The sequence below is a fragment of the Hevea brasiliensis genome, unplaced genomic scaffold, assembly GCF_030052815.1.
Source record: "Hevea brasiliensis isolate MT/VB/25A 57/8 unplaced genomic scaffold, ASM3005281v1 Scaf1, whole genome shotgun sequence".
In the NCBI taxonomy this organism is placed as follows: domain Eukaryota; kingdom Viridiplantae; phylum Streptophyta; class Magnoliopsida; order Malpighiales; family Euphorbiaceae; genus Hevea; species Hevea brasiliensis.
In genome coordinates, this window is record NW_026614585.1 from 7,583,031 (window position 1) to 7,590,158 (window position 7,128).

The 7,128-nt window shown below is 31.1% G+C and overlaps 1 long non-coding RNA gene across 1 annotated transcript; it reads left to right on the plus strand.

The window, feature by feature from the left end:
* Positions 1–3,063: 3,063 nt before the first annotated feature.
* Positions 3,064–5,118, plus strand: LOC131176319 (uncharacterized). Its single transcript, XR_009146423.1, has 3 exons — positions 3,064–3,620; positions 4,355–4,411; positions 4,982–5,118. It is a non-coding gene; the product is annotated as an uncharacterized LOC131176319 (long non-coding RNA).
* The last annotated feature ends 2,010 nt before the right edge of the window (positions 5,119–7,128 follow it).

Consider the following 7,128-nt stretch of genomic DNA (forward strand, 5'->3'; position numbering starts at 1 on the left):
CTACTTCTCCATCTCTTTGCTCTTTCAATTTAGATCGTTTCATATATAGAATAGAATTATCTTAGAAATTTGAAGATGAAATATAGAGATGAAAGATGAGAAGAATGCAATTGATTTATTTTTTTGGAGAAGGGATATTGAAGTTAAGATAGTGTGAGAGGAGAGTGTTGTTGAAAAAAGATAGATGAAATTAGGGTGATATAGTACATACATACAATGTGTGTGAAGATATGAGTGATTGGTGAGACAGTTAGGAGGACACAAAGACACAAGAGATTTTTGATTATCTTCATTAGTTACACCCATGCCCAGCACCCTTTTACTTTTTACATTAGTTTTTGATGATAAACATATACAAGAGAGTATAGTATTAGCTGATGGCATTGATATTTTAAGATGATGAGATAGGAGAGATGAGAGTTTTAGAAGGAGTAGTAAGGAAGCTAGAAGTCAAGTAAGTTAGAAGTTTGGTTAAGTTAGAGAGAGTGCAGGCAGAAGAAGGAAGCAATGCGCAGTTCGGTGAGTGTGAAGGGAGTTAGTTATTTAAGAGTTAGTTTAAATGAAAGGGGACTTTTTTATATCTAGGCTTAGTCCTTCAAGTATGAGGGGATGGAGGATGATGGATGTAAGTGGGATGTATGTAATGTTAGTGAAGGGAGAGTGTTACGGAGAGAGTGTGATACGAGATAAGATTTAAAATAAAAGGAAAAATTTAAAATGAAAATTTTGGAAAAATTGTATGCATGTAAGTATGATGTGAGTGAGAAGTGGTCGGTGTAGTGGGTTGATCATGTTAGTGAGGAGTGAAATGAGAAGGAGTTGAGTGAGAAGTGGAAGAGAGATGAGAAAGAAAGAAGTGGTGAAGAGATAAGAAGAAAGAAGAGAAAAGTGGTAATGAGAGTGAGGAAGAGGAGAAGAGATTAGACAGGAAGAGGTGGTTGAGTAGGTAGGAGAAAGAGTAGAAAAGAGAGGGGAGCCAGGTTAAGTAAGAGGACAGAAGTTAGAAGAGAGAAAGAAAAAGAGAGAGACCTAAAAGAAAGAGAGAAGACTTAATTAAGGATAATATCGAAAATAGATTTAATAGAAAAAATCGAAAATTAAAATAAAAAATTGAGTTGAGTTGAGTTAATGGATTGTATTTAATTTTTTTATATAAATAAGATTTTTTATATTATATTATTAATTAATTATATATTTAACATAAAAAATTTGGAATATATGGAATCATAAAAAATCATATATATTATTTATTGCAAATTTAATATATGGAATCATATGATCATCGAATTATTTTTTTCTTTTTTTAACTTAGATTCATTGCAAGAGTTTATTTGTATTATAATAAAATTATTAAAAATTAAATGCTTTTCTTTTTACTATTAAAACAATAAATCAGTTAGCAATTGATTTTTGTAACTAACTGAAATTAATTGCTATTAGTAATTAATTTTATGATTAATTTATAATTTTAAATTTTTAATAAAATAATTATTTTAAAAAATTTAATAATCAAATTTCAATTAATTATTAAATTGATTATTAATTGATATTAAAAAAATCTTAAAAATACTATTATAATTTATATTGTATATATAAAAAAAGAGAAAAATATATATTAAGTATTAAAAAATTAATAATTAAAAATTAAAAAAATTTATTATATAAAATTTAAAAATTTAAAAATTTAATATTATATTTTAAAATTGAAAAAATGTAATATTATAATTTATCCTTTGCCACGAACAATTAACGCCCTCAACAAAAAAAAAAAAGGTGAAATTGGTGGATGCGGGCATTGTCTGCTGCTAGAAAGTCTACGTGGTTACAGTACGAGCGCACGAATGCCACACTCCGAAACATTTGAACGAATAAAAATATTTTTAATTTAATTATATTATTTTTTATTATTTAAATTAATTAATTTATAAATTTTTATAAATTAAAAATTTTAAATCCTACTTTTTCTTCTTAATTATAAGATTTTGTTGTACTATAGAACTAAATTCTATAATAATTTAAAGTCCTAAATTTATATAGAATAAATGCTATTTTTATTTATAAATTTTATTATTAAAACAACTCCCATCTTAATTGAATTTAAAATTAAATTTAAATAAAAGTCTTTTATTTTAATTGAAAAAGCATATATATATATATATATATATATATATATGAAAAACCAACATTTCAATAAATAAAAATATTTTATCTTTTTATATAACTAATTTTTTTATAACGTACATTGTATGTTATTAATTATTATTCTTATCATATATACTTATTATTTAATTTTTTATTTATAAATTTTCATTAATTTTTATATTTATTATAATATTATCATAATATTATAAATATTATATTAAATTATTTAAATTAAAATATTAATTGTAATGTTTTTTAATTAATTATATAGATAAAAATATTTATTAATATAAAATTATTATATTTTTTATTAGATCATATTTTTATGAAAGTTACAAGTTATATATAAAAATAACTTAAATGTAATTTAACTATATATGTGTGTGTGAATGGAGAAGGCGAAACAATAGAATTTTCAAAAATATCCATAATGAATAAATTTAATTGGTTATGTAATTTAAAATTAATTATAATGATAAATAACTAAATTTAATTGAGTAATAAAAATTAAAATTAATTTTAAAATGAGTAAGATTCTCTTTATATTATTTATAATATTAAATAATTAAAAAAATAAAATCATTTAAAAAAATTCTTTTTCTGCTAAAATTCTATTTTAGGTTTATAAGTATATATAATGTATTTTGAAATAAATAAATATATATATAATAAAAATATTATAGAATTAAAAAATATTTATTTAAAAAATTTTAATAATATAATTTAACATAAATATAAAATTAAATAATCATTTTAAATTCTAAGTAATATATTTATACATTCATTGTAACAACCAGAAAAAAAAAAGATTTGACTTTGGCGTGTGACAGTGGATTTCCACTGTCACTGCCAACTTTTTATAAAAAAAAAAAAAAAAAATTAAAAAACGGGAGGAGGACACCCCCCCAATTTTCCCTTCTCTCTTCTCCTCCCCTCTCTTCTTCTTCTTTCTTTCTCCGGTGACCGGCCGGCGACCTCCCAAGCGGCTCCCCATCCGGCCGCCGACCCTCCGGCGACGGCCAGAACCACCAGAAACGGCGGCAAGAGAGGGAGAAGAGAGAGAAAACGCGCGCACAGTGGGCAGTGGCTTTCCGGCGCGATTTCGGCTTCATCCGACGTCCGATCGAGGCGATTCAGGTGGCGTTGGAAAGCTTGTTCCGAGAGCTTTCTTTTGATACCAATTTTGCAGCAAATGGAGGTCGGATGAGTGAGATATGGAGGAGAGAAGTTTCGGGTTTTTCAAGCTTTTTCATCAGATCTAGGACGATCCGACCGTTGGATCGACGATCCGAGACCACATATGGACTGAGGAAGAGGGGAGGAACATGATGGTATGATCAGATCCGGCAAATGTCACCGGCGGCCGGCCACCGTGCGCGGTGGTTCCGGCGGTGGCTCCGGTGGGCTATGGAGATGATTCAACTTCCAGAGGCTTCCTCATAAATTTTTGGAATTTTTGAGACACAGATAAACTTCAGGTTAGACTATTTTCATTATTTCTCTGTCTGTGGAGCATAAATACAGTGTTTCTTAGACAGGAAAAATTGGAGAAAAATTCTAAGAAAAATATATGATGAAAGTAAAATTATTTGGAGATATTCTATGGTGTTTGTTGAATTTTTGAGTGATTGTAGAATATTTTTGAAAAAATATAGATGGATTTTAGTTAGATTTTTAGCATATGGGCATATAAGATTATTTGAAATTAAGATATTTAAATTTTATATGATTGGTTGAAGCTTGAGGGTGGAGGTTTAAATATGTGAATATTGAATTGGGTTGAATTAAGAATATGTTAGCTGTTGGAAACTTATGGAATTGAGTAAAATTCTTGAATAAAATATTCATGGGTGATTAGAAAATTATAATTTATTTTGCAATAGCCTTATAATATTATTAAGGACCGCGGGGCAAAATTTTAGAATTTTTAGAGCTTGTTTGAGTGGATTTTTACAAAATGTCAATTATAGGGACTAAAACGTAATTTTTAAGGTTTTGAGTATTGCTTGGTTTGAAGGGCCCAGGAGAGGCCATGTAATGATAATGAGATATGGGTTGAATTTAGAAGTATTATTTGAGCCTTTTTGCAGGTTGGGTAGGTCCCAGGTATAGGGGAAACTCTGCCGGATTTTCGGCATGAATTAGGCTGTCTATTGCCTCTTTAGAGTTTTATCTTAACTTAGTACTAATAAATTTATAATTTAATTATTAGGTGATCGAGGTCAGCTATTTTTCTGCATCCAGCAGCCACAATAGTCATCGGTGTACTGTGAGTAAAATATTAATTTTAATTGTAATTTTACTATTATTATATGTTCAAGCATGCCCATGCATCACTTATATGTATGTATCTATGTAGTTAAACTCTAGGCACGTTTTATGTTGCATTCATAACTGTTAAAGCGCCTTGGATGTTGTTGTGGTAATTTGGAGCAGTGTGCGTGCGTTGGCGTGCGTGTGATGTGGTGTGGACTATGGATAGGATGGGTAGATACGGCTTGAGATCTTCGCTGGAACCTGGTCCTTCGGGGTAGACACGGCTTGAGTTCTTTGCGAGACCCTGATTTGGTTATTAAGTGAAAGTCCGAGTTGAGTTCTTCGGCACAGATTGGATTTAAGAGAGCTGTATAGGGGATCAGCTCCCATATATTATGATTGATATTACTGGGTGTGTGAGTGCTCCAAATTACCTTTTTGATATTATGATGTGAAATTATTGCTGGTGTTGCATTTCACTCTACAGGATGCATTAGTTTTAGATAGTTATAGAGATTATGGTTAAAATTGATATTTTACTCTCTGAGTCGAACACTCATTCCTGTTCACCATATTTTTCCAGGCTACAGGAGGAGACATTTTTCAGAATAACCTGTCCCTTTCCTCTCAGGTTATGAAAAGATTACTTGATTGTATTATTATTCTCTAAATTTGTAGTTTAGGACTCCGCATGTACTAGTAGTAGGATTAATCCTGTCAAGGACTGCGTGAATTTAAGCTTTTATATTAATAAATAAAAAAATTTTATGAGTTTTAAATAGTTTATAAATGATGTAACAGGGTTGAGCTGGGCTCCCCTAATTTCAGTTTCTGATAATTACTGGATTAAGTTGGCCCGAAATGAAATTATAACAGTTTGATTTAAATTATTTTATACGCATATTGGGCCTAAATTGTGGGCTTGGTTATGGATTTGAGAACAGTAAGGCTTACTACGGGCCTCGGGGGCTTTATGCCGGCCCAGGTCCTAGTGCCGGTCCGGCCCATAGGTTGGGTCGTGACAAAGTTGGTATCAGAGCCTAGGCTCTAGATTCATGGGAAATAATATAATTGGGAGTGTAAAAGGAGTCTTGTTAGGATGTTACATGCGGAGTATAGGATTCTGTTTCGTCTTTTTTCTGTAATTCTTTGTTTCTAGATTCTGCGTTATACCTCGGGAAATACAAGAGTACCTCAGTTAGTGTCTTGATTTTCGTGGAGTACATAGAAACATGAAATAGATTTAGCAAACTTATTGAGGTCTGCCATGGAAACACATATTCTAATAAATACTATATTTTTGTCAGTATGGGTTTAAATGGTGTGCCCATTTCGTGCAAGGCACGAGTACTTAAAGGTGAGTCTTGAAAGTACAGTTGCCCTAGATAAAGATGAGGATACCACTGTTGGCAGTCATCAGTGGATGACCTAGTCAGAATAAGTTTATGATAATAGAAAATTCAAGAGAGATAAGAGATTAAGAGACCTAGTCTGTCAGGACGTATCGTAGTAACTATACAATGTTCTCAATGTCTGCTCTGTAAGCTGCAGATTACAGTACCGACATGAGATTATTGTGTAGAGCTGCGTGCATCCCCGTGGTGCTTCATAATGAGAGTGTTTGCGGATGGCCTCTGTTTTGGTACAGTAATACCAGAACAGAGTTCTATATCTGCAGAGGAGTTGGGAACTCCTAGTTAGGGATCTAGAGCTAGAATATCGAAAGATCACAGTTGGGTGGTAACTAGAGTCAGTGACTCAGTTACCCTAGCATGAGCTAGAGTTGCATTAAGAGTTGCCATCAGACCAGAGGTTTCGGACTAGTGGCAAAGTAAAGGTGACACCTATAGAGTGAGACTATCTAGTCTTCGGTATGGAATTTTGGATGGTTTTTGTAGTATGACAAACATTTTGCTTAGAGCTTAGTGAGAATAGTATACCTTGTGTGTATCAGTATGGAATAAAGTACAACCCTACTACCTAGAGAAGGTCGAAATTATGAATTGATGATTTACAAAGCTATGATATGATAAAGGAGATATTAATTTGACATGGTTTTGGGCAAGGTGGTAAATGTAGTACCTTTGTTGCAGCAAGTTAGGGTATAGTCCTATCTTTTCAGAAGGGATCGAAAGTTATTACTAATAATGGTGACCAACAAAATAGTGCCCCAGATGGGACTGTAGAGTGTGGTAGAGAGTAGTTGGCTCGGGTATCCTGCAGAGGATACAAGTTTCATTATAGAAATCATATATAATCAGATCACGATGGATGTAAATCCTTTGAATTGGATGACGGGTTTGGGTGCCCGGAATCTTAAGTTTTGGCAATAATAATAATAATAATAATAATAATAATAATAATAATAATAATAATAATAATAATAATAATAATAATAATAATAATAATAATAATAGCAAATAAATAAAATTACTGCAGAATCAGTTCTCGAGGTAGTAAGGGTATTATGTAAACTAAAGGATAAGAATAGAAATCATACGATAAAGGTATGACTGTAATTTCCTGAGTTCCTTTCTAACTTTATATTGTTTAAAACAATAGTATAATCTAATTATAATAGTGTTAAGAGAAATAAATTAGCGAAGATAAGTTATAGAAGGCCAATGGATAGAGAAAGTGCAGGATGAAGGTTTGGACAATTGATTGCAAATGCAATATAATCTAAATGCCAGTGGAAGTACTAGCTAGAGTGGTCAAATGACCAAATTT